The sequence below is a fragment of the Antechinus flavipes genome, chromosome 6 (genome assembly GCF_016432865.1).
Source record: "Antechinus flavipes isolate AdamAnt ecotype Samford, QLD, Australia chromosome 6, AdamAnt_v2, whole genome shotgun sequence".
Lineage (NCBI taxonomy): Eukaryota > Metazoa > Chordata > Mammalia > Dasyuromorphia > Dasyuridae > Antechinus > Antechinus flavipes.
In genome coordinates, this window is record NC_067403.1 from 9,401,342 (window position 1) to 9,429,299 (window position 27,958).

Sequence of the window (27,958 nt, forward strand, 5' to 3'; positions counted from 1 at the left end):
AAGTGTATTCGAATTGCCTTAAATCACTGTTGTTGAAGACAGCCACATCCATCAAAATTGATCTTTGTATAATCTTGTTATTGTGTACAATGTTCTCCTTGTTCTGCTCACTTCACTCAGCATCAGTTCATATAAACCTCTCCAGGAGCCTCTGAAATCACCCTACTGATTGTTTCTTACAGAACAATATTCCATAACATTCATATACCATCACTTATTCAACCATTCTTTATGGGCTCCACGGACAGACATCCACTCAAGTTTCCAGTTTCCTGCCAGTACAAAAAGGGCTGGCATGTGTAATTCTTGATTGTAAAACATATCTTTTACCTCTTGGAATGTCTTAGTCAAAACCCTTCTATCCTGTATACAGGTAATTTCTTAATCTTATGGGATCCTAACTGATTTCTCTTGTATTTAACTCTTTCTGGATGCTTGCTGGACTTTTTCTTTGACCTTGAATCTCTGCATTTTCACAATGAAGTTCCTGGGAGTTTTCATTTGGAGGTTTCTTTCAAGAAGGTGACAGGTGGATACTTTTTAGAAGTCCTAATAGATATATCACCTTGTGGACAAACTATTTTTGAGGGTCGGCTTGCAGATGATGTGGAGTTAATTCTTCTCGGTCTATGTCTTTGAAGCCTTAGACCCATGTGTCAGTAGCAGGCTCTGTACATCCCTGGAGATTCGGAATGATGGGGTCTGTGGCTCTTCCTGTTCCAGGTAAACAGCTGGAGTCTCTGCCTCTTCTCTAAGGTAGAAGCTTTCTGTTCAGATCTTTACTGTACTATATTCCTAGTATCCACAGGCCTCTAGCTGTCTTCCTCTTAGCTTCTCCTTCAATCTCCCACTTCCCTTTTCAGGATCTTTGTGTAAGAGTGTTGGATTAGATTGCCTCCTCTCACTTGATTATCTAGTCAGCAGTTCTTGGGAATTTCTTCAGGACAAAAAGGTCGTCTCTTGTAAACTCATAGCATCTAATATAGCATCCTTCACATAACAATTAAACAGATAAACAATAACAGATATACAATAAATCAGAATAATATTCACCCCTACATTTCTGGTTAGGCTACTTATATCTCCTTTTCTCTTCCTTTTTAAGCCTGAATTTGTTTTTTGATTAACCTATACAACTAAAATGATGGTGGGAGAAGAGAGGGTCTGGATCTGGATTTAAAAAAAAAAAAAAAAAAAAGCCAGTAATTTAGAGTTAGGGTTAGGAAGTAAAGTAGGTTAAATGACTGAACAAAAGTATTATTCTGCCACCTCTTCATGATAGGAAAGTATGATCTTGGGTTTTCAAAGGTAGTGGTCAGTAAAGTAACAAGCTCTAGTGAGGTCTTACTAATTTGAGAAAACATTCCCATGTAGTGACAATCTGCCATCCAAGTACCAGTCAACATTCATCCATCCAGAGGGCCTATAAATTTCTTAACCACAGTTACATACATATGCATTTGCTAAGATGTAAAAGGAGCACAATATGTACTGGTGGAAGAAAAAAAAAAGTCATATATTCTCAGAATTAATTTGGAGATTACTCAACAATTGTGCCAAAGTTCTAAGAGGAATTTCTAGCATCAATAACACTTATTCTAAAAAACTGAAACTACTTTTTTTTTGGGGGGGGGGGTTTAAACTTTATTTTTTTTTGGGGGGAGAAGGATCTATGTTTTCTTTTACAACATGACTTTCATGGAAATATTTTGCATAATTTCGTACATACTTTAATGGGGAATAGAGGGGAAAGAAGGGAATCTGGAACTCAAAAGTTTTTAAAACAAATATAAAAAATAGTTTTACATAGAACTGGGGAAAATAAAATATTAAATATTAATAATAAATATTTTTAAAATCACCCATCTTACATATAAATGTGGTTGGTTGCACAGCACTTCCCCACCCCATTTCTATCATAGTAATTAAAAAATGAATTTTACTGATTTGATGGTATCAACGCAGGGAACTCTGGACGAAACAATTTCCCGTGGTATCACCATTGTTCCCCTTTGGGGTGCACAGACTAATGAAGTTATCTCAAAAGTCATCTACTCTAAAGTAATATGTATCTAAACAAATTTCTCGTGTACAAAATCTACTTTACTATCTTTGTGGACTTGAACATTTCACTTCTCTGCAAAATTCATTTCTTCATCTATAAATCAAAGGGGTTGGATTTAATGATCTATAAATACTCATATAACTTTTCCTCAAATACTTCAGTGACAAACTGAAGATGCTTCCCAAGGAAAGCCATATTTTATTTTGAAAACAATTATAAATGCTATGAAGTTTTTTTTTTTTAAGTTGAGGTTTTTCTCTTTCCACAATTACACTCACTTCCACTCTTAGAGGTCAAGGAGAAAAAAAGTTTAATTCCCCATCCATGTAACATCTCTGCAAACATAATTATATAGCTCTCTTAAATCATCTTTTAAAGACTAAAAGCCCCAATCTCTTCATGCAATTCACATATGACACGGTTTCAAAATCCTCTCAGTTTTCCAAAGTGTTCTGGACTTAAGTGTGTTTATGTCTCACCTAAAATGTTTTAATTACAACAATACTCCTGATGCATTTTAAATATTCAAAAATGACAATCTAAGAGTAGGAAGAAACCAGTAGCACCTCCTTTAACCAATTCACAAAAGGAACCTCCATTATAAACTATTATTATTATAAATCAATTATAAACTATCTACCAAGTGATAAGATTCTGTGAATTCAACTGGTTTGTTTTGTTTTGGGAGGGGGCGTAGTTATAGTTCAATGATGATACATAACATGAACTAGTATTATCCTAGGTCTTTTAAAAAAAAACACACACAAAACAAATTTATTTGTAAAAATCAGAAGGCCTCTGGTTTAGACCTTATTCTTGATTCTAGGCATTTTCATTGGTGACTCCCATGTTTAGAATTCTCCCACTCCTAATCCCTACATCCCCGTCCCTCTGGAGCCTAAGCTAAAATCCCACCTCTGCAAGACGCCTTTCTTCGTCTCCCTTAATGCTTGTGCTTTTCCTCTATGGCAATATCAAATGTATCCTAAAAAGTCCTCCTTTAAGCAGTTTGCCTATTATTTCCCTCACCAGACTCGCCCCGTTCCTTGAGAGCAGGTACAGATTTTCCATTTGTGTCTCCCCGTACACAGCAGTCATTTAACAACTGCCTGTTGAGGGACTGGGTGACCGTGGGTGAAAAGGAGGTTAGTAGGGAAGGGGTTCTAGCCTCTGGCAGCGTCTGGGCCTGGACCAGAACCAGAGACAGAGTATCCCTGCCACAATCCTGCCCGTTAGCAAGACCACAGCTACTTCGCGATGACTGCGCCGCCGTGGGGGAAGCCGCTCACGGTCCCCGATCCCCGTGGAACCGCTGAGATTCCTTCCCGCCTCACAAGTACTCCAGGAGTCACCAGTCCAGGCCCTGGCCTGCGGCGGAAAATGAACCACCACGCAAGAAAGCTGCGGGGAAGGGGGGAGTGCTTGGTGAGAGAGCACCCCATCAACCACCCGATGCCCCAGAAACAACGTTCGGACGCCTGGGCACACCTAGCCACAAGGGAGATGCGAACTGAGCAGAGGGGGCGCGGCGCCTTCCTCCTCCGAGCCCCCCTCGTCCTCGGCCTGCTAAGGGACACAAGACCCCCTCTGCTCCAGGTTCCTTCGGCCCAGCCGCCGCAGCCCAAGCGCTCAGAACACCCCTGCAGAGGCGAGGGCCTCCGTGGGATGGGACCGGAGTCTCCTCTCCTCCAGCCATGTCCCAGCCAGAAGGGAGCGCGCTGCTAGAGGTCTGGGGGGCCTCAGTGTTATCCCCTTTGGTTCCCCCCTTCCTTCCCTCCCGCGCTGCCCTACTGAGCCGTCAGAGCCAAGGACTTCCAGAACCGTCGGGGAAGAAGTGATCGGAGCTGCCGTTCCGCCGACCCTGGAGGGCGGCTAAGGGCCCTGTGTTCCCTCCGGTTCCCTAGTTCGGCACCGAGCGCTGCCTCCGCCGGCTGCCCAGGACACTCGGTACCTGCTCCCCTTCTCCTTTATCCTCCAAGTGTGAATGCAGCGTTTTACTTTGTGCTTCAGAGGGAGCTGCCAATATTCTTCTCTAACCTCCCACCCCCAATTTTCCTAGTCCTTCAACCTCTGAGCGCTTCTATCAGCACCAAGAGCGATGGCGGTAAAGGAACACGTTTGGACCGGACTGAATTACACCGTTGCTTTTTTTTTTTTTTTTTTTTTTTTTTTTTTTTATCATTACAGTTTTAAACTTGAAAAATGGCCGTTTTGGTGTCGGCCCAGAGTACGTTGGGAGACAAAGCCTCCATGTCAACTTCTCTCTGGGTCGGCACCGAGAGCTCCAGTTTTCGTGGAAAGCGCCGCCGCGGCGCGCGGGCAGCCCGCTGGAGCCCGTCCCTGGCGCGGTCGGCCCTCCCTCCCCTAGCTGCCAGGTGTGCAACGAGCCGCACATGGGCGGGGCTTCCCTTGGGCTCTCTCCCTCTGCCCTTATTTGTTGCTTCTCTCTCTGACGGCAGAAGCGGTACAGATCACACCTGACAATTACTCCCTCGCAGGAGTGGAACTTTTATCTTTAAGATACCCACAGACTTACTTTCCAGAAATGTTTTTAGTCAGATTGTGATTTAGTCCCATTGCGATCAGCAGTTTTATAATGAAACATCTCCCAAAGTCAGGAGGGGAGAGGACGCTGAGGAAGACTTTTCATTCATTTCTCTCTACACTACGATTTATAATTTTCTTTTTCTCCAGAATTGTACAAATCCAGGTGCTGCAGGTTTTCCGGGGTTCATTCTCCATAACCGGACCATTCCGCCTCGCTCCATACGAAACCAGAGCCTGTTCTTGCCCGTTCTCTTCCCTGCCTCTAACGCTTCTTTCCCTTTGGATCCCAATTTCCTCTAATTGTACTGTCTGCTAAATTCTACACCCAACCCTCCGCAGAATTCTTGGCTCATTCAGTGAGTTTCTTGTGGTTCCTTTGAAATTGTGGATGACCCCTGTGCCCCAGGCTCTGATCAACAACTCAGACGAAAATCACACGCCAAGAAAGCTTTTTTAAAAGGCGATTCCTTTCTATTGAGTTATGAAAAGACCCTAACGGTGAATATATTTTAAACATAAACACAGAAAAGTTTCCTAGGAACTTCATTTTGTTTCCAATTTCAAAATATGAGAAGTTAAAGATGGGTCTGCTCTGAATATCAAATTTGGAGATGAGAAAAGTGGCTGTCCAGGGTAAGCCCTATCCTGGTTTAAATTTAAAATGTATTGTATTTTCAATGCCAGATTACACACTGGGCTCTCTTGGTATTCCAGAGACACATTGATGTAATTCAGAAATTGCCGTCAAGTAGAGTCCAACCAATCACCCATTCTACTAACGAAACAATAAAGAATATTTTGATTGTCATTGGAGGGGAGAAGCAAAGGCCCTTGATTAGCATCACAGACTGAAAATGGGAAGGGCCTTTGGGGCCAAGTATAGAGGAGGGTTTTAGGTATTAAATGACAAAAGCTAAAAATTGAACCCCTAAATCCCAATTCATCATGCTTTTAAATCCAGCTCTCTTTGAGTTTGCCAGAACATATACTTGAGGAAGCTATTCTGACTCTTATTAATTATAGCTTCCCTTTTTAACAAAAATCATAAGACTTTTTAACAATACAACCCAGAATTTTAGTGGAAATTTAAGTGCACTGATACTTAGTTGGAATTATCATCTCCCCCCCCCTCTTTTTTTTTTTTGGAAAAGCATCCCTCCGCCAATCTCTTCCACCATGATATTAAAAAACCAAAGTTTCTTTGCAATCACATCCACACTTCCAGTTGCAGGTATGATGACTGATCTCTTTGTAAAGCTCCTAGGTTCTATTAGTTATGGCTGAAGAAACTGTGGTATAGGAAAATAATGCAATATTGTGCTGTAAGAAATGAGCAAAGTGACTTTCAGAGATTCTTGGGCAAAACTTGTAAGAAATGATGTAAAGATAGCAGAACCAGAACGATTTAACAACATTGCCAAGATAAAGACTTAAAGCTAGTCATTATAATAAAAAAAACCTCAAATTCAGAGGGCAAATGAGAGACAACTTATAGAATGACACCTACTTTTTGGATTGTGTCAATGTAGGATTTTGTTTTGCTTGACCATGCCTATTTGCTGCATGGATTTTTTAATTTTTTCTCCAGACAGGGCAGAGGAACATGGAAGAGAGAAAATGCTATCTAATTTAAAACAAGAATGGAAAAAGAAAAAAAAAAAGCTACCTCCTTAGACCCTCCATTTTCATGCCTTAGTTCTACCTTAGTTCTTTAATAGAAAGAGGGAGGGATAGTCTATCTTCCCTTTCCTGTTTAATGGAATATCCACTAAGACACTCCTCTAATCATGGATGCTATCAGTAAGGGCAATGGCAGTGCTCTTAGGCATCTCTGTGCCACAATGTTGACACAAACATTTACCCTGAAATCAGGAAGACAAGTTCAAGTCCAATGTCAAGCCCTTACTAGTTCTATGATCCTTCAAAGGAAAAAGAGGAGTAACAAGAGCATCTCCCTCCCAGGGTCCTTGGGAGGATCGGCTGCAGCCACATCTGTCAGCACTAGGCAGCATGCCTGCTCAATGTCAGGCTCGAGAGACCTCCCCTCTGCCCCCTTCCTTTCCTGATGGTTGACGCTTTCCCCATCCTAACCCCTTGGTAAACCATTGCTGCTGCCCACCGCCCTCTTTTCCGGTTCTCAAATGGGTGCTGGGGGCCTCACTAGCCCGTGCTGCTAACGATGGGGAAAGTCACTTCACTCTTCTGATGGGGTTACAACCAATCTGTTACGCAAACTCAACTGGATCCTGACCACGGGCAGCCAATCCTCACAGGCCTCCCTACATCAGCTCCCAATCGCGCTTTCCAACCTTTCCATCTGTTTCTCCAATCTCCCAACACTTTCAACTGAGAATCTCAACTAGTATTTTCTGAAAAACATGAGGACATTCCAAGAGTGCCTCCTCCTCCCCTCCATATCACATGCGCCTTTTGCCATTATTTCCCCCATTCCCCTCTACCAGCTCCCACCCTCTGGCTTACAACAAGCCCACCTCTCTCCCATCCTCACTAACCCATCCATCCTAGATAACTACTATCCGAATCCGCGTGTCCATCTCCTCCTCTCCCTTTGAACTCCAGTTTCCATCCCTGTACAAAAGCTGCTCTCTCCAAAGTTACCAATTACTCACACACACATGCATACACACACTATCTAGCATTTCCCTCAATTACATGTAAAAACAATTTTTAATATTTGGCAGCTTTCTGAATTCCATCACTTCTTCCTTCCTCTCCCTGAGATGTTAAGCAGATATGTGCAATCATCTAAAACATAATTCCCTATTAGTCATTTTCTGGAAGAAAACAGACAGACAGACACACACACAGAAAAAAAGGAAGAATGGGTAAAAGGAAAGAATTGGAAGGGAAGGAAGGGAGGAGGGAGGAAGGAAAGTGAAACAGTATGATTTCGTCTATATTTAGATGCCATCAGGTCTTTCTCTGGAGTAGATAATATTTGGTCTTTTGGGATTGTTTAGATTGCTATATCGCTTAGAAGAGGGAAGTCATTCACACTCCTTCATCAAACAATATGCTTTTATTGTGTACAATGTTCTCCAAGTACCACTCACTTTGCTCTGAATTGGTCCAGTCTTTATAAATTTTTCAGAAATCATCATGCTTTTCATTTCTTATATTACAATAACATTCCATTACAAACACATATCACAACTTGTTCAAACCTTTCCTCAACTGAGGGATATTATCACCTCAGTTTCTAATTCTTTGCCACAACAAAAAGTTTCCATACATATTTTTGTACAAATAGGGTCTTTTCCTTTTTGTCCTTCCTTTTAATCTGAGACACAACACAGACAGTACACGCTGCTGATCAAAAGGTACGCTTGTTTTTTATAATCTTTTGTGTATTGATCCAAATTGCTCTTCAGAAAGCTTGGATCAGTTCACGATTCTACCCATAATTCTTTAATGTCCCAGTTTTCCAACATCCCTTCTAACACTTATTATTTTCCTTTTCTGTCATGTTAGCCAATCTGACAGGTATGAGGCAATATATCAGTTTTAATTTTCATTTCTCTAAATAATGGTGATTTAAGAGCATTTTTTCATATAATTTTAAATAGTTTTTGTTTGTCTAAAGACTGTTCGTTCATATCCTTTGACCATTTATATATAAAGAACTGAGTCAAATTTACAAGAATACAAGTTATTCCTAGGAATAACTTGTATTCTTGTAAATTTGACTCAGTTCTTTATATATTTGAGAAACAAAGATTTTATTAGAGATCCTTGCTATGGAAATTTCCCCCCAGTTTTCTCTTTTAATTTTGGTTGCATTGATTTTGTTTGTACAAAGACTTTTAAATTTTAACATAATCAAAATTATGCATTTTACATTTCATAATGCTATCTCTTTTTTGGTCTTAATTCTTCCCTTCTCCATAGATCTAGATCTGATCTGATAAGTTAACTATTCCATGCTCTCCTGATTTGCTTATGGTATCATCCTTTAATGTCTAAATCATGTAACCATTTTGACTATACCTTGGTATACAGTGTAAAATATTGCTCTATAATTTCTGCCACACTTTTTTCCAGTTTTCCCAGAATTTTTTTTTGTCAAATAGTCAGGTTTTATCTCCCAAAGCTTCTTTGGGTTTATCAAACATTAAATTACTGTGATCATTTACTCAATGTATTGGATACTTAATCTATGCCACTGTTCTACCACTCTATTTCTTAGCCAGAACTAAAATGTTTTATGATTAATGATTTATTAAACATTTTTAAATCTGGTATAGCTAAGTCAACTCCCATCATATTTTTTTTTCCTCCATTGATTCCCCTGATATTCTTGATTTTTTCTTCTTTCAGATCTATTTCATTATTTTTTTTTCTACTTCTGTAACGCTTTGGTCGTTTGACTGAAATAGCACTGAACAAGTAGATCAATTTAGGTAGAAATGTCATTTTTATTATGTTGGCCTATCCTACCCATGAAAAATTAATATTTTCCCAATGATTTAAATCTGACTTAGTATGAAAACTGTTTTGCAACTGTGTTCATATAGTTTCTGGGTTTGTTTTAGCAGGTAAACTCCCAATACTACCTATAGTTATTTTAAATGAAATTTCTCTATCTCTTGCTGCTGGATTTTGTTGTAGAAATACTGATGATTTATGTGAGTTTATTTCATATCCTGTAAATCTGCTGAATTTGTTGATTATTTCAACCTATTTTTTTAGTTGATTCTTTAGGATTATCTAATTATATCATCTGCAAAAAAAAAAAAATAGTATTGTTCTGCATTGCCTATGTGAATTCCTTTCATTTTTCTTATTTGCTGTTAGAGCCAGCATTTCTAGCACAATACTGAGCAATAGTAATCATGGTATCCCTTACATGGGCAAGATATAAAAGAAGATATAAGAACATGGAACATATTAGTTATCAGACTTATCTATAGACAATTAATTTGTGAATGAACAAGAGATAGAAAGCATGTAGGTTATGGGATGGATACCTTTAATTACAGTGATCCAAGTGGAGCCAATGTGGTCCGAATTAGAGGGAAGACAGAAAACTAGGGGAGAAAGCTTATGAGCAGCTACTCAGATGAGAAGCTGCTCAGAAGATGTGTTGAGTATATAAAGAACTTTGTGAAATTTGTGAGGAAAAGAGTTCTTCCCCACTTTATGAATGATCAGGGGATGTGAACAGACAGTTTTTCAATGGGGAAACAGGGACAATTTATAGTCATATAAAAAAATAACAGTGGGCATATCCTTCCTTTACATCTGATTTTACTGAAAAGGCTTCTACTTATCTCCATTATAGATAATGTTTGCTAATGACTTTAGACACATTTATTTACCATTTTAAGGATTTATTCCTATAATCTGTAGCACTTTTAAAACAGGAATGAGTGTTCTATATTGTCAAAGTCTTTTCCTGTAATCTTTTGAGAAAATCAGATAATTTCTGTTGGTTTTGTTATTGAGACGTAATTAACTGATGGTTCCTAATTCTGAAACAGTCCTGCACTCCTGATTTAATTCCCACTAGGTCACAGTGTATTATATTACTATAAATATATTATTATATCACTGTGAAATGTTTTTTTGCATCAACATTCATTGGGAAAACTGGTCAGTAGTTTTCTTTCCATTTTAGCTTTTCTTGGTTCAACAGCCCCATATTTGTATCATAAAAGGAATTTGGTAGCACTATTTTTCCAAATATTTTACATAGTGCAGGAATTAACTGTTCTTTAAAAATATGGTAGAATTCACTTGTGAATCCACTGGCTTTAAATTTTTTCCTTATTTGTTTTTTGAAGATAAGCTTATTTTAGAATTCTATTTTCTTTTCTGTTAATTTGGACAATTTTCAAAAAATATTCATCTATTTTGCTTAGATTATCAAATTTGTTGGAATTAAATAAAATAGGTCCTAATAATTGTGATGAATTTCCCTCTTTCGTTTTTGATAGTGGTAATCTGGTTTTTTCCTTTCCTTCTAATCAAATTAACTAATGTTTTATTATTTCAAAGGTTTTCTTACTTTTCATTTTATTTATCTCTCCTTTGATTTTCAGGATTTCCAATTTGGTGTTTAATCGGGTACTTTTAATTTATTCGTTTTCTAGGTTTTTTTAAGTTGCATGCCCAATTCAATCAATGATCTGCTCTTTCTCTATTTTACTGATGTAAGCATTTAGAGAGAGAAAATTCCCTCTACATATTGCTCTGGCATTTGAATTCCATAAATTCTGGCATGTTGTTTCATTGTTGTCCATTCTATTAAATGAAATGATTGATTCTTTCTATCATGTATTTCTTTGACTCACTCACTTATTCTTCAGGATTAGATTTGCTTTCAATTAATTTTTAATTTATCTTTCTACTGCTTTTCATTGAATGTAACGTTCATTGCATTATGATTTGAAAAGGAGGTGTATTATATTTTCACTTTTTTAATATTTGGTTGTTAAGTCTTTATGCTCAATTACATGGTCATTTTTTGGATAGGTATTATGTATCGCTGAGAAAAAGATAGTAATATTCTTTTCTATTCCCATGCAATTTTCTCCAGAGAACTATCATATCTAACTTTTCTAAAAATCTATTCATCTCCTTTAACTCTTTTCTTGTTTATTTATTTTTTTTATTACATTTATCTAGTTCTGAAAGGGAAAAGTTGAGGTCCTCCATTAATCTACTGTTGTCTTATTTCCTCTTGTAACTCATTTAATTTCTTTAAAAATTTAGATGCTTTACCATTTGATGCATATGATTTAGTATTAATATTACTTCATTGTCTTTGGCACCTTTTAGCAAGCGACAATTTTCTTATCTCTTTTATTTAGAACTACTTTTCCTTTTGCTTTGTCTGAATCCCGATTGCTATCCACTTTTTAAAAATGTCTGATGAAGTGTAATAAATTCAGTTCCAGCACCAGTATATTTCAGTATATCAAGTGTTGTTTCTTGTAAACAGCATACTGTAGGATTCTGTTTTTAAATTCTATTTCTGTTATATGGGCAGATTTATTCTGGTCCTCATTTTTCTTGACTTTGCTGCCTTTCCCACTGTTGATGACCCTCTAGATCTCTTTGGTTTTCCTCTTCTCTCCAGTGAAAGTTTTTGGTGCTCTCCTGGTTTTTATCCTATTTAAACTGATCCCTCCTCAATCTCCTTTTCTGGATCCTCATTAGGTTCCCTTCCCTCTCTGTGCTACTTCACTTGGGCATCTCAAAAGTTGCCATGAATATAATTAACATCTCTATGCTGATGGTTTTTAAAAGTCCCACATCTTCAACAGCCTTTTAGGTATTTCAAACTGGATACCTAATACACATTTTAAACTTAACCCAAAATTTTTCTCCCTTACCTGCCTCTCTTCCAAATTTCCCTATTTTACCAAAGACATGTTCCCCAGTCCCTCATGTAAGGAATGAAGAATGAAAATGAGTGGCTATCATCTGACTTCTTACTATCCCCTCCGCTCCTATCCAATCTATTGTCAAAGTCTATATATCACTTTCCCAACATCTCTTGACTCTAACCTTAACCCCTTCTCTCCTCTTATGACAATCACCCTGGTAATAAGCCCTCGTCACCTCATATGACTTGACTACCACAGTAACCTGCCACAAAAGCCTCTCCCTACTCTAGTCCATCATCCATAGAGCTTTTCCTTAAGTGTCAGTCTAGGTTACTCCCATATGCAACAAACTCCAGTGACTCTTCCCATTTCCAGGATCATATGCAAATGCTCTCTGGTGTGCATAATCATATGTCCATTGCCCCAAAGTTCTCACACCAGCCTCCTAACTCCATCTCTTTGCTCTGGGCATTCTCCCCGGCCTGGAAAGCTCTCTCTCTCTCCATCTTTACCTCCTCATTCCCTTGGCTTCTTTCAAAACACCAACCCTCTACAGAAAACTTTCCCCAATCCCTCTTAATTTCCTCTCTAATTATTTCCTCTTTTTCCTACATAGAGCTTGTGTATATTCATTTGCTTATTATCTTCCTATAAAACTGTGAGCTCAATAACAACAGGGACTGTCCTTTGTCTTTCTTTGTATTCCCCCCACAGCTTAGCTTAGTGGTTTAATAAATGCTGACTGACTTGTCAAAAAAACACGTTTGGAAGGGAAATTACTAAAAGAATGAGTGTCTTTAATTTCTTAAGTCTCTACCTATCTATTAACAGTAAACAAAGATGCACCTTTAGAGTTAGTGTTTTTGCAACTACTCATACACAGTGATTCAGTAACCCCATTATGAAGTACATAGCCCAGGAAGCTTAACAACCGAAATATGGATCCCATGTACCCTTCACATCCATAGCAAGCAAAACTGTAGTAACAAAATAGATTAACAAAGTGGTTGCCCTTCAATTGGAAATGAAGCCATTTCAGTATATGAATAGAATATCGTTTTGCTTTAAGAAAGAATACAAATGAGGAATTTGGAGAAACATCATCAGACTCAAATGCTCACTGTGACCAGCTCTTGGGACAGTATCAGGTTGGGGAGTCTGACTAGGACATTTGTCCAACAATCATGCAGATATCCTAAGGCGAGCTCAGGGAGGATGGTAACCTCCCGTGAAGCTGAAGGGCAAAAGTTCCCTTGATCTTGATTTTCAATATGAATACAGACCGTGAAAGCTGGGCCTTCTGACCTGTGGGGTTTTAAGCAGGTGTCAGAAAAGTTACCATAGGGATAATTGGCTTGAGCATTCATAGCCAAATTTGCTTTTTTATCCTTCGATGTTGGCTTTTCCTATCATTGTGAAGCAGATTTATAAAGCACCTATTATATGCTTGGTGCTTGGGTATAAGTAAAAAGAACAAATTAATCTCTTCTCAAAAAAAAAAAAAAACAGATTCCAATGGGAAAGAAAAGATGTACATATAAAAATATGTTTAGCATAATTAAGTTAATAAATGCAAATACAGTTATCCCTTCCACATTGTGACTTTCCCCATCATGGTTTCGATATCATAGATCAGCATAAGAAATTAAATCAGATTTCGGGGGAATTTTGTAGAAATTGCAGTTGCAGAGTCCAGCAGAGTCCAGCTTCAGAGAGCCTATGAACAAATATTTAATCCAACTTTGTTTTTAAAAAAGTGTACTATAACATTTCTAAAAGAAAACAAAAACAAAACCAGACTTCTCTAGTATAAAGAGAGGGCCAAAAAATTTACATAAATTTTTCAGATCACAGGTGTATCAGATTCTTAGGGCCCGCTCCCCTCATGATGTGGAAGGGATAACTATATACCAAATGGATAAATTACAAAGTAAGTTGAGATAAAGACAACTCTGGTAGGGGAAGCAGGAATTAGGAAAAGTTTCAAGCAGAAACATGCAGAGTTTGAGCTACATAATAAAAGAAAAGATGAAACACACACACACACACACACACACACACACACACACACACACACAAGATTAAAATGTTAAAAGATAACTAAATTCAGGTTAACTGGAAAGAACACAAATCACCCTCTTAATTGAGAGATAGGAGAATTAAGGGTGAAGAAAGAATACAACATATACCTTAAGTATGGTGCATTGTCGATCAGCTTAGCTCTTTTTTCTTGTGAAGGTTCAATGAGAGAAGGGGAGATGAATTTTAAAAATTGGTGAATTTGAGAACAAAGTACATCAGTAATTTTTTAAACAATCTTTAAGAAGTCTATTGTTGTTGGCACATTTGAAAACAAGAAGGTATATGGCAGAGATGGGCTGTGATCACATATGCTAAAAAATCACAGATGTGGGGAACTACAAATGACTTTTGTTATGCTCTTAGATCAGTTCCTCTTAATATTTTGTTTTGCTTAACGTTTTCTTTCAAAGTTTAGTGCATGTAATAACAGGAAATGAATGTGATAAACAATAACAAAAAAATCAATAAACATTTAAAAAAATGATTCTGTAGCTATCAATAGTCACATAAAAAAACTGCTTTGGATCACTACTGATTGATTAAAGAAATTCAAATGTATAAACAACTCTGAAATATCAGACTAGCTAATATGACTGAATAGGAAAATGTAAATGTTGAAAAGAATATGGAAAAATTGCCACACTTAGGTATCACTAGTGGGGCTGTGAACTAGTCCAACTACTTTGGAGAATAACTTGGAGATATGCCTCAAGGGTGATAAACTGTGCATAACAAGGTTTGCACCACAAAGATATCAAAAAGAAGAGAGAGAGATTTGTATAAAAATTATTTTTAGCAACTCTTTTTGTGCAGGCAAAGAATTGGAAATTGAGAGGATGTCCACTGGGGAATGGCTGAGAGAGTTGTAGTTATGACTGCGATGAACAGAATACTACTGTGCTATATAAGAAATGATGAGCAGGATGGTTTCAGAAAAACTTGGGAAGACATATTAATTGATGTAAAATAAAGGGAGCAGAACCAGCTGAACATTGTACATATGAACAGCAATATTGTTTGATGATCAACCTTGAAAGACTTAGTTAGAAACACCGATTTAAAAAATGATTCAAGACAATTTCAAAGAAGCTGTGATGAAAAATGCTATTTCCCTCCAGAGAGAAAACTAAATTCTGAATGCAGATTGTGGCATACTTAAAAAAACAAACAAACAAAAAAACACTATTTTATTTTCATTTTTTGGTTGTTTTTTTTTTTTTTTTTTAAAATAACATGGTTAACATGGAAATATGTTTGGAATGAAGAGTTTTTGTCTTCTCAAGGAAGGAAAAGGGATGGCAAACAGGGCGAGAATGTGGAACTAAAAATTTTTTTTAAATGACTTGAAAATTCTTTTACATGTAATTGGGAAAGATTTAATGAAAATAACTTTTAGAAATGCTCTTATATATAAATATGGTCTCATTTGATTCTCACACAATCCAGTGTAAATTTAATCCCTTTAAAAATAAGCTGAGGTTTAGAGACTTTAAATGAGTTAACTAAATCATATAATATGTAGAAGAAGTGAAACTCCTTAATACTCAGTTCTTCTGCTTCTATATTCGGTGTTCTCCAACGTGCTTCTTTGCTCTTTCCCTCAAGCACATCAACATCAATTTAAAAAATGATTTTAGGTGACAAAATTATTTCTTTATTGGAATACTACAACAATCCTATTTTTAACCATGTTTTGTTTAATATGGCATTTTAAAATATATTACAGGTTATTTAGATTTTTGTTAATCAGCCTGCAAACCAGCCCATCAATTTATAAAACTGTTACTGTGGGGAAAAAAATGCATTTCAACTTCACAAATGAACTTCAAAAACAAGACCTGTTGGTAAAGTGAGGACTTTATTTTGAGAATTTAATTTGAGAATTCTCTTTCCCAATTCCAGACAGCTTGCCAGGATGCCAATAAGCAGCAACTTTTTTGTGTTTTCTCTTTTCCTTCTTGAACTGTTTTATCTGGGGCACTGTTGGGTCTTAAGATGAGTTATTAACCCCCAACTTGTGCTCAACAATCATCTTGCTTTCACACATTTGTTCAGTTCTCTTGCAGACAGGTTTCCTTTCCCCCATGTCCTACAGCTGGACACTGGAGGATATTAATGCCTTTTGATGACAGGCAAGTCTATCCCACCTCATCCTTCATCCCTTCACCCAAAAAGGACTTTGTGGAAATAAGCATAAATCTGAATGGTTTTCCTTATTCTTATTTTTCTTTATTTGTATTGGAGTAGGTAGATGGCACAGAGGATAAAATGCCTAACCTGGAGTCTGGAAGACTCATCTTCCTGAATTCAATCTGGCCTCAGACTCTGTGTGACTCTAGGCAAGTTAATGCTCTTTGACTGAGTTTCCTTATCTATAAAATGGACTAGGGAAGAAAATGGCAAATCAGTATCTTTGGCAAGAAAAATCCCAAATAGGATCATGAAGAATCAGGAACTACTGAAACACTACAATAAATCACTTTTGTATATTCGAGCTATAACTACTGGCTAGTTTTTCCTCTTTTTAAACTAAATTTGATAGGCAGATGGCATTACTGCTCTACAGCTGTATAACTTATAATTTTAAAGAGTTATGTGGACCATTGAGAAATTAAGGTGACTTGTCCAGGATAAAAGAGCCAGAATGTTCCCAAGATGAACCTTGGTTTCAGGTCTAGTCAGTTCTTATCCATGACAAAAATAGCACCTTAGCTGATTAGAATTTCATTATTTAAGAAAAAAACCATAGAAACCAAAATTTTGGAAACATTTTACAGAAAAAGTTAAGAGTAAAGTTCACATCTAAATTGAAAGGAAAAGTTACATATTGCAATTATATAAAAAGCCTGATATTAATCCATTTAGAATTGTGATTCTGAAAGTAATTTGTACAGGATTGCAAAATAATTGCTAATTTAAGGATGTTTATGAAAATTCACAGAAGAAGAAAATCCACAGATTGGAAGGTTAGGGGTGGGAAAACCTGAAAGGATGACATGGTGATAGGTGGTACATAACAGTTAAGTAAGAGAAGAGTTTATTCTGGGTAGAAGGTAGAGATAAAATCATTAGGATCTAGTAAGCAGTTGAGCTTAAAAAATAAGGGATTCCATGTCAATAAATATTATTATCAAAGCAATGGAGGTGCCACTGGCAAAAATAATGAATCCAGAATAAGGAACAGAATTAAAAGGTTGAAAACACAATTCAGTTTTAGGCATGCTGAATCTGAGATGAGAAAGAGTGGGTACCCTGTGAGATGTGGCTCTGGAGAAGGGAATCAGATTTGGGAAATAATCTTCCTAGAGATGTAAATGAAGCTGTGAGAGATCACAAGAGATTGGCAAAAGAACAAGAAAACAAATCTTTGGAGAGCATTCTCTTTAAGGAGTTGGGAAATAAGAACATAAGGAACCAGCAGAAGAGACAAAGACCAGCTAAAAAGTAGAAGAATAAGTAGAATGTAGTTCCTCAAAAGCTAAGACAAATCATGTCACATCAACAACCATTTATTAAGCATCTACCATGTGGCAGCCCTTGAGCTAAGTAAGTAGCCTGACAATACAGACAAGATAAATTACAGATAACCTTAGAGAATCGGTATTTAAGTGGTCACTAGCTTTTACTTTGAGGAACCAAGCAGATGAGAACCTCTTCCCTTATGGGTGACCTCAAAGAGCACAGTTCCAACAGAGAGGTGGGGTGCACTTGAGTGGGTACTGAGAAAGCAGGGACCAGAGGGTGGCCATTTAAGGAGTCTGAATAGGTACTAAGAAAGTAGGAAGTTTAGATATAGACAATTTAAGAAGTTTAGTAGTCAAGAGAAAAAAAGGATAAAAGGGTCAAGAAAAAAAAAAGAATTGATTTTAGCTCTCTCTCTTTTTGTAGTTAAATGGGAAGAAGTCTGTGGAGAGGCAGACGAAACTGCAATGAAAAAAAGTGTTGACAACTGTGAGAAGATTCTGCTGGCAGGTAATAGGGAATGGGATCAAGAACAGAGACAGGGGACCCCAGGCATCAGTAAGAACAGAAATAAAAATAATGATACCAGGGACCTTACAAAGAGAATCCCAATTACTCAGTGCCTGATATAGGTGATACAGTGAAAGGAAGGATAGGAAAGAAAAAGCAAAACAGAATCTGAGTCTGGTTCCCTGGGAAGATGAGGAGCTCCTCTGTGGAGCAGCAAGTAGATACAGAACAGAAAGCATCCCCTGAGCTTTCCAGTCACCGAGAGCACATTCATCCACAAAGAGCCAGGCCTGAAACCAAAGGCCTCCATCAGATAAAGTGGGCCTGACCTTAACAGGCACTGGCTGTCACGGAGCCTTTTCTTTCCACAAGGTACATTCTTTTCAAGAGGAAAGTATAAAACGTGTGAGAAAAGTCACAAAAGTCAAGCATGAAGCAATGAGCAAAACGACAAGAACACCCAATAGCCAAGGTCAGGAGAAACACAGCATTGGAGGAGATGCCTGGGGTCCCTGGGCTGAGGGCCGTGCCTCCAGGCGGTGAGGACCTCCTCCACTCCTCTGAAATGGAGGCCATACTCTTGTCCGGCCAACCCCACCACGTGGGGGGGCACCCCCAACGGTCTTTAAGTGCCGATGGCGAAAGGGGCTGATGGGGATGATGACGGACTCCTCCAGGGCCAGGGACCCGGCAAATGACAGGGCCGGATGCGCCTCGTGCTCTTTCCATCAGGCAGCCCCAGACACTATGGCAGCCAAGGCGGCGGGGGCCAAATGCCGGAAGAATACTGCCGCTTCTACAGGCACTGGGCACACCCAGGAGGCGCATCTGTGCCCTACAATGTCCTCACCACATGCTGCTGCGGGCAAAATACAGCTAAGCATACACCCCAAACACACAGACATTTACTTACAGACATTCAAGTCATGACTGAAAAGGACAGCTCACAAATACATAGTTCCAAATGGGAAAAGTGCATTATTTGCCACGGTGTGTGTGTGTGCGCTCGCATGTGAAACTAAAACTAAGTCACCATGCTGCAATTCATTTAGTAAAGTTCTATCTTCCATGATGTCAATCAGTTATTCTTGAGGACTAATCCAAAATTGTTTCATTTTTTTTTACTTAACAAATGCATTCAAGAGCCACCAAAACGCTCTACTTGGAAGATTTTTTAAAAGGTTAGAAAATTAAGTTTCTAAGTTTGTTTTTTTTTAAGTGTATAAATACTGGCGAGTATTTATTGGGCAGTGAGGGGGCACAGAGCTAGAACTGGTCAGGAAGATTCATTTTTCTGAGTCAAAATCTGATCTCAGACACTTCCTAGCTACGTGATACCAACAGCAAGTCCCCTTGCTTGCCTCAGTTTCCTCCTCTATAAAATGAGCTGTGGAAGGAAATGGCAATTTACTTCATTCAGCATCTTTGCCAAGAAAATCCCACATGGGTTCCCAAGGAGTTGGACACATTTGAAATGAATGAATGAAAAAAATAGATATGAGCTATTTTATGTGTCACATGGTTGTAAAATCACATAATGATAGGAACATTTTTAAATTCAGGCTTAAAAATTCTCCCTCCCTAATGAGCTTATTTCAAAAAGCAGGAGCTTTCATTATTAGCGGTGCTCTTTGGCTCAGCACTAAGCTAGATAGGATATTAACTCAAATATATAACACCAAAAGCCATTTCCCCCTTGAAGAAATAGTCAAAGAATACTTTTTTAAATACTTCTCAAATAAAAATACACTAAGCTACTAATAGCCATAAGTATGACTGCTTCAAAAATCATTAACATGAAGAGAAATGTAAATCAAAACAACTCTGCAATTATTTCTCAACAGCCATGCAAACTAGCAAAGCTGATAGAAGATGAATAGAGTCACCAATAAAGAAGTTAAGATAAAATAAGCCCATTAATAATACTGTTAGTAGAGATAAAGGGATCTAACCACTTGTATAAGCAACTTAACACTATGTGAGAAAAGATACCATGGGCAAAATTTATCCTATCCTTTGACCCAAAGAGCTCCCTGCAACATATATCCCAAGGAGTTTCAAGATAGAAAGGGCTAAAATACACATGGCAGCTCTTTTTGGTAGGAGCACACATCTAAAAACAAAGTAAATACCCATGGCACCCAAATGTGACTATTTCTGTGCCATTAAAAAAATGCATATGGAGAACGCAGAAGGCAAGGGAGTCTTATGAAGAACCAAGAAAACAATCCACAATGATAAGTTAAATGAAATTGAATGCTGGGAAATTATGACTAAACTTGTTTTGAGGACATGAAAGGATACCTCCCGCTCTTATTTGAAAAAGCTAAATGAGTGACTATGAATGTAGATAGAATACTGCATATACTGAACCTGGGAGTTTTTCTAAAGTATATTTTTTCCCTCTTTCTTTTTATTTTTTATTATACGGGATGGCTCCTTGAGTAGGAGAAAGAGATGGTTCTACTGGACAAAAAGGTGACATAAAAACAAATGTTCTAATTGTTTTTAAAATATCATCCATACCTGGAGGGAACAGATTATGTGGACTTTTATTTTGGGGTTTTTTTTTTAAACATTGCTAAGTAGCAGTATTCTTGGACAGTCCACGGTAAACGTCAGCAAATTTGAGGGGGGAAAAGATAAGAAAGGAAAGGAAAGAGGAAAGGAATAAGGAAAGGAAAGGAGAAGAAAGGAGAGGGAAGGAAAGAAAGGAAAGGAAGAAATGAAGAAAAAAAGAAAGAAAAAAAAAAGATTTTTTAAAACACTCTGCCAAAAGATAACTGCCAAATCTCTATGTGTAGAAACTGGAATTTTCTGACTATGTGGGGTGAAGGAGACTTAAGCGTCACCTCGGCAACTAGGATACCGAGTGGGGGCGGGGGGGTGGGGGGGGGAGCTTTACAACAGGAAAGTCCAAAAGGGGAATGTGGTAACGGCCTAGCCTAAGATGGGGATGGGGAAGAGGAGAGGGTACTCCTGCTCAGGAGCCCAGACCCAACGAGGTACACAATCACAAAAAGTGGGTACCACAGGGGGAAGGAAGGGACCTTCTCCAAGACAGCTGCACAGCAGCAGCCAGGAATGGCCGAGTCAGATCATGCAGCCAGGGGTATTCCTGGCACAGAATAGGGAAGTCAATTCATTTCCTGAGAGTTCTTGGTATCTTGGAGGTTTTGTGTTTCTGTTCTCTGAAAATCCTAAAATGATTTCCTGACATACAGACACATGAGGGTGCTCTAGTCAACCAATAATGGAAGGAAAGCAATTTTCAGAAAAAGATCTTTTCCTACTTCTTCACAATTATTGTTATTCCTTATAGAGGACACTACCACATATTCTAGCACCTCCTGTTTGAAGTGAAATACTGCCTCTTACCATTAGTCAACTGCTCTAATAAACTTTGAACAATTTTTAGCAGTTAAAATTCCCTCAAGGAAAAAATAAAATATGTGCCCAGATCAGATTCACAGAGAAATAAAATGATTAAGAAAAACCAACTTTTGGCAATACATATTCATCAAAGTGGTGATATAGGAAGGGCTTTTGTTCAAACCTGTACCAACTACATGTTAACTGAATCCTCATGATGTGTGAGATGCCCTACCAGATGTAAGCACACAATAACAAGAGTCTCTGCCCACAAAGTGCCACGCGCCTACAATGGGGGGGGAGGGGGATGGCATTTGGACTGAAGCTCTCTCCTTTTACTGTGTGGAAAAGGTGAGCAAGTCCTTCCCTTTCCATGAGCCTCGGGCCTTCAGATTTCCCTCCTGATCCCCAAGCTCCAGGCACCCTGCTTATATTCAGGCTCCTCTAGAAGAAACCCATTCCCCTGGGCCCGTGCCCGCCAGCCATCTCTTCGTCTCTACCTTCTCTCCCCATCTCAGCTCTCACTTTCAGGACCCTTTAAATGTATTGTCTTCTCCATTAAAATCCAAGCTCCTCTAGAAGAGGAACTGTCTGTTCTCTAGTATTTGCACTTACCACAGTGCCAAGAACAGAGAACACACCTCTCTATGGAGAGAGAGAGAGAGAGAGAGAGAGAGAGAGAGAGAGAGAGAGAGAGAGAGAGAATGAATTGTTATAGGGATATACCAATAAAGTGTCATGATAACAAAGTAGAAATGTAGCTCTGGTAAAAAGAATGCTAGCTTCATAGCTACATCATCTTAAATTGTTAATCAAATTGGACTTTAGTTTTTCCTACATAAAATGGAGATAAATTATTTGTACCACTGGGTTTGCCATGAAAACAAAATGAAATAATCTAATGGAGCACTCTAAGTTCCCAGCACCTAGCATTATACCTTGCACACTGCAGATGGTTAGTGTTAACTAACTAAATTCTAGGCAAGGGGAAAAAGGCAACCAAAGAAAAAGTTCCTAGAATTATAGGAAGGACTGAAAGACAGAAATTAGTAGCAGAGGAGGACAAAGGCCAAGAGCAGAAAGGATTTGGGTAGAAGAAAGAACATAAATGAAGATAAGGAGGCAAGAAAGTAAAATTGGATACCAAGAATTATGAGGCAGTCCAGTTTTTCCAGAGTGCAGGTCACTATGGAAGGCGGTAGTACAACAACGGTAAGGTCACGGAAGGAGTACATGGCCAAACTATCAAAGGCTTTCTAATGTGTTACAGAACCAGGAAGATCCCACGGGGTAAAACACAGCGAAGCAGAAGTCGAATGGCTGAGGGCAGAAGCTCCGGTGGAAAGAGAAGAGCAGAAGCCAGAATATAGAAGGGAGGAGGATGAAGGAAAGGTCGGACTCGGGGGCTGAGGCAGTAACACTGGTGAAGAGAGGATGACAAATGGGAAAGAGGTGGATTTGGGGCTTCATGCCTCTGGCAGAGCAGCCAGGTGGAAAGGTGGGTCTGGGATTGGGGAGAGGGGTCGCTGCTAGAGATCTGCAATCATGCGTCTCACACACCCAGAGAGACAGCCAATGACATCCACCAACACAACCTGGAGACTTCCTTGGGCGCAGGACCAGGGCCAGTACAATGACCCCTCGGGGGGGCACCAGGGAAGGAGAGAGCTCCTTCAGGAAGAGCAGATCAACACGGCCAACACTACCCAAGGTCAAAGATTTGAGCAAACATGTCTAGGTATTTGTACCACTTCAAACTAATTAAGACAAATGAAAAGGCAAAGAAGAGGTGGAAAACTTTTATCTTCTTCAGATCATTACACTATTCTTGTAGCCTGCTGAAGAACAAATAAGCTCAAGCCCAGCGTTGCCACAGAAAAAAGACCAATGAATAAGTACCTCAGCCCACACCCATTCTTTGTATTGTCCAGAGTATAAGATTCCCAGCACAGTGAGTGGAGGAGGGAGGACAGTGAAGGTTCTACCCAACCTGCCTTGTTTGGCAAGTGGAGTTATAAGGGGCTGCCACTTCTGGTCATCCTACAGTCTCTCTGTCCGCATCTCTTGTCTGTCTGTCTGTCTCTCTCACATCCACACCTGCACACATACACACGCACACACATGCACAACATACACACACTCACAATGCACATAGCACTCTCACACACATGCATAGCACACACACATGCACTCATGCACGCACACATACACACATGCACAGCACACACACACACTGACAAATATTATGTGTGATCTGATACAGGGATACATCTAACTAAATATGCATATATTCAACTGAATTATGTCATTCACCTGATGGGAAGGAGGGAAAGTCAGGTAGTAATGACCATCACACACAAAATCACCGAGGTATCTTTTAAAAATCCAGTTTCCTTGATGCTCTTAAAGGTTAGTTTAAACTAACTTTAGCAAAACTCGGTAACTGTCATACAACTAAATTCCAATCCAACCCAAAGCAGCACCTCTACAAGTGTCAAAAACATATTTATTTGGACACACTCATTTGCTCAGCCAGTGAGATTAAGAACGAAACTGGATCTTCTCTATTCTCACTCTTTAGAATGACAGGAAAAATGCCACAGCAATGGCACTTCTGGCTTTTTTTTTTTTCCTGGTCAAGACCAGAGTTTTCCTCTGCATCAGTCGCTCCTGCCCATGTAGAGCACCTAGAGTCACTTCACCAGCATATATTTCCTTACTCAGATCTCAAGTTTTGGCCAACTATGGAATTTTTAGCCCCTAAGTAATTCTGCCCTGTATAGAACTTTTCCTCCTCCTGGTTCCCTTCTAGAAAAGATATTTTTCTTTACAAATAGGATCTCTTTTCAACATCATTTATTCCTCCCCTCCATTTTCTGCCTAATACTAATGTTAGCTGTTTTGCTATACTCCCATGCCCCATAAGAATTTAAGCTCCTTAAGGACAGGGTTTTTTCTTACCTATTTTTACTTCAAATGCAATACCTTGTACACAGTAAGTACAATCTATGAAATCTAGTGAGCTCTAATACTCTAGTGAGTAGTAGAACAGAACTGATAACCTCTGATACTCTCATAAGAGCTAAATCCCTAACCTCTAAGTAATGTGCTACTTTTGATTTCCCTTAAACCTTGCCAATTCTCAGGAGAACTAAAAACCAAATAATGGATAGTTGTAGATAAGACAAGAAACAGGTAGCCAGTTCTCTTTCCTACTAATAATCTCTCTGAAACGGGAAAGGAGAAAAGGAAGGATCAAGGGAGACAAGCAACTAAGAGGCAAACGAGGAATCCAACTTTAAGAATCCACCGACCAGTAGAGCAAGAACAACTTACGAAGCTTCAGAGAGAACTCACAACCAAAACCTAGCTGGGTTCACAATAGGGTTACAACCTTCTGAAATTACCAAAGTAATTTAAAACCATAATTTTAAATGATTTAAACCTTGTAAAGATATGAGAGCACAAAGATGTGTAAACTCTCCATCGAGTCTATTTGAAACAACATATCCTTGCAGCATTTTCAGAAAATATTTCACAATAGATCCTTTCAGGGTGCCAGTGTTGAATACTTGATAACAAAAGAAATCCTTGGTGGTTATTTTAAAATTAGCTAAGAGTCTGTAAACACACATATCCTTTCATACATATATTTCACTATATAAAAGCTATATAAAATTACTCAACTAAACAATCATCCCAAGGACATCTAAGGATGAAACCTGAAAGGGAACAATAGGGGGGAAATGCAGAATTTAAAAGATTTTAAATACAAGATTTTTATAATAAACACTCTTTATTTTCAAAGATGGTAGAGCTATATATCTATATCTAGAAATAGATATATAGCTCTATCTGAACTCTAATATTAGTGAAAAAAGCTCTAAAAAAGGATGGAATAAAGCAGCTAGACTGTATCATATATGCATAATATAGTGCATATATGAGGGGAAAGTTCCAGAGGCGATATCATTTTAGGGAAGTGCATGAAAAACTGCCAAGGAATTAATTTTCAAAAAGAGAATATAGCACAGAAAATAGCTTTAGCCTTTCCTAACCAGCAAAAATCTATCAAGGCAATATCAATAACTATCCATTCAAATGCTTCCAATTCTACAAGAAAACTGTTGATATTGACAAAAGACCGGAGAAGGGACTTTCACAAAAGGTATTTTACAGCAGACCACATTTTTATAGTCAAACAACTGACTGAAACAAAGAGAAAATATCTAAGATCTGATTGTGCTAAGGGATTGCTGGCTATTTAAAAATAAAGTATTTGAACTGGTAAAGGAAAATGCTACTTTAAAGGTTCTTCAACAAGTCATCTTCCATGTTTGTGGAATGATAATCACATAAAGTAACCTTTTTTGGGGGGGGGGCAGTCCTCCTGATTATTGTAAAATAAGGCATAAAGCAAAGATAATATGCTTGCTAAGGGGGTTTGCCATAATCATGGAGGATGTCTTACACGAAGTCCAGATGAAAAAGGTGGTTAAGTAAGACATTCCAGATTCTTCAGCTTGCAGAAGGCATTATGTGGATTGTTTCAAGCCCAAGAACATTTCAATAGCCAAATGAGATCTGTAATCCCTTACAAGAGTTTAGCCTAACTATCCTATCCACACACAAAAACAATTAATGAATAATAAATAATCTAAACTACCTTGGTGGAAAACTCAAGAAAGTTTGTGCATCATTACATATTATCTTGGACAGGATAATAAGCCAGGCTCAGAATTAAAATGGAGAGCTGGAATGACTGACTTCTGGAAGTAACAGTTTTTTCAAATGCTCCAAGCTTCTCCCTGATCCGAGCTCAACCTTTCAAAAGCAATACAATTGCAAAGATGTGAGCTGTGACTACATTCATTGAAGATAAAAAGTTGAAGCTCATCCAAAGGGCAGTGGCGACTGCAGGAAAGTATGAAAAGATATTATAAATGTAATGTATTACAAATAAAGATGTAGGAATAACAGTGTAAAGAATGATGAAGTGTTTAACACTAAGAAAAAAAGATAAGCTAATCACATCGAAACACAGAGATAAACAGGTGATAGCTTGTACATTTCACTCATCTTCATCTAATCAAGATAATGAAAGAAAATCCCTAACATGTTGGGTGGCAACCCCAAAGGATTTATGGGACCACATGGTCAAGAGTAGCAAAGGATGGATAGACATGAACATCACATAATCTAATCATCAGAGGGAGTGCTTTATTTAAATCAGTGAGTTCATAGATCCTTTGAAATAACCTCCCCCCCAATACACACATACTCATACCAAAGACAGAGTGAATTATAATAAAGTAATGGCATGGTGAATTATATAATTGTATATTAAAAAGGGCATAAATACTTAGAAGGAAAATATTAATTTTTAGCTGAGTTTTAAAGGGAAGAAATAGGTCCTGAGAAGAAGGAACTGGCAAAATTGCTTTATTAAATTAGGAAGGTCTATTAAAAGAGGCAGAAAAATATATGCGAAGTGCCATATATCTAGAGCTAACTCAAAAGGAAGAAGGCTAGAGAAAGCCTTAAGTATCGGCCCATGAGACAGGACCACCAAAAGAATGAACTGAAGATCATGCTAGAAGTTTTCAGTTAATACAAAAAAGCACATAGGAGATTAGTTTTAAGTTATGCAATAAAACTGACAGTGGAGTTTTAACTATTTATGCAGGATTTAAGATAAACAGAAAGCTGGGAAATCAGCAAAGACTTTTCAGTAGTTATATTTGAGATTATCAGCATCTGGACAAAGGCTTCCATAGAAGTGAAATAGCTGAATCTATGAGATACTGAAGATGATGATTCATTTACCAAAGGAATGAATGGAAGGAGAAGAAGATAGCAAGAAATTTAAGTGATTAAAGTTCCAAGGAGACTTAGGAGAAGAAACTGGAATTGAATGATTTTACATTTTTATTTTTTAACGGGGCTGGGAATGTAAAACAAATCTCCAACTAGAGCCAAGTAACCTCAGATGCTGCAAAATGCACAAGAAAAAATATTGCAACACTCATTAAAAAAAAAAAAAAGTTATTTGCCATCCATATACAAAAGCTGACCGAACTAACCCATCAACTCTTGTTTTTCTAGTGAGAAGTTTATATTGACCATTCACATTTTGTCACTCTTTTGTGACTAAAAAATGTGTTGTGATGAATACAGATACAGCCACAGAATGGGGGAAAAACATATTTAAAAGATCTACACAGGGAGCTGAGATGGAGTTGTGGCCACCATGCCCTAACCGATGGTTCATAAACTTGTGCCTCACAGCACGGAGGAGGAGCACTACTCGACAACAAGAAACCCCGACATTGCCAGGCTGGTGCAACCAAGCAGGAATCACTACAGTAGAAGATCGAAGTTACATATCCGAAATCCACATACCTTTGCTGTTCCTCCCAGGACTGCACTGTGGCGGAAGAAGCGAAGGCCAGGGCTGGAAGTCAGACAAGTCAGAGGAACGAGGGGGGCACAGGAACAGCCGCTTACTCGTGCGCAGCCAATCAGGGCGGGGTGCGCACGTGCGGCCAGCCAGGGAAAGGAGCGTGGG

The 27,958-nt window shown here is 38.4% G+C and overlaps 1 protein-coding gene and 1 long non-coding RNA gene across 8 annotated transcripts in view; one reads left to right on the top strand and one right to left on the bottom strand.

The window, feature by feature from the left end:
• The window catches only part of LOC127539674 (uncharacterized), a 139,267-nt gene extending 113,579 nt beyond the window's left edge, over nt 1-25,688 (top strand). The window contains exons 3-4 of one of the 3 annotated variants that reach the window (XR_007948013.1): nt 17,935-18,018; nt 22,661-25,688. This is a non-coding gene — a long non-coding RNA (uncharacterized LOC127539674). Of the gene's footprint in view, nt 1-17,934; nt 22,022-22,660 lie in introns of those variants that run through there. The other 2 variants (XR_007948015.1, XR_007948012.1) reach the window with 2 other exon arrangements.
• The window catches only part of LCORL (ligand dependent nuclear receptor corepressor like), a 150,841-nt gene that overhangs the window by 112,648 nt on the left and 10,235 nt on the right, over nt 1-27,958 (bottom strand). The window lies entirely within an intron of this gene.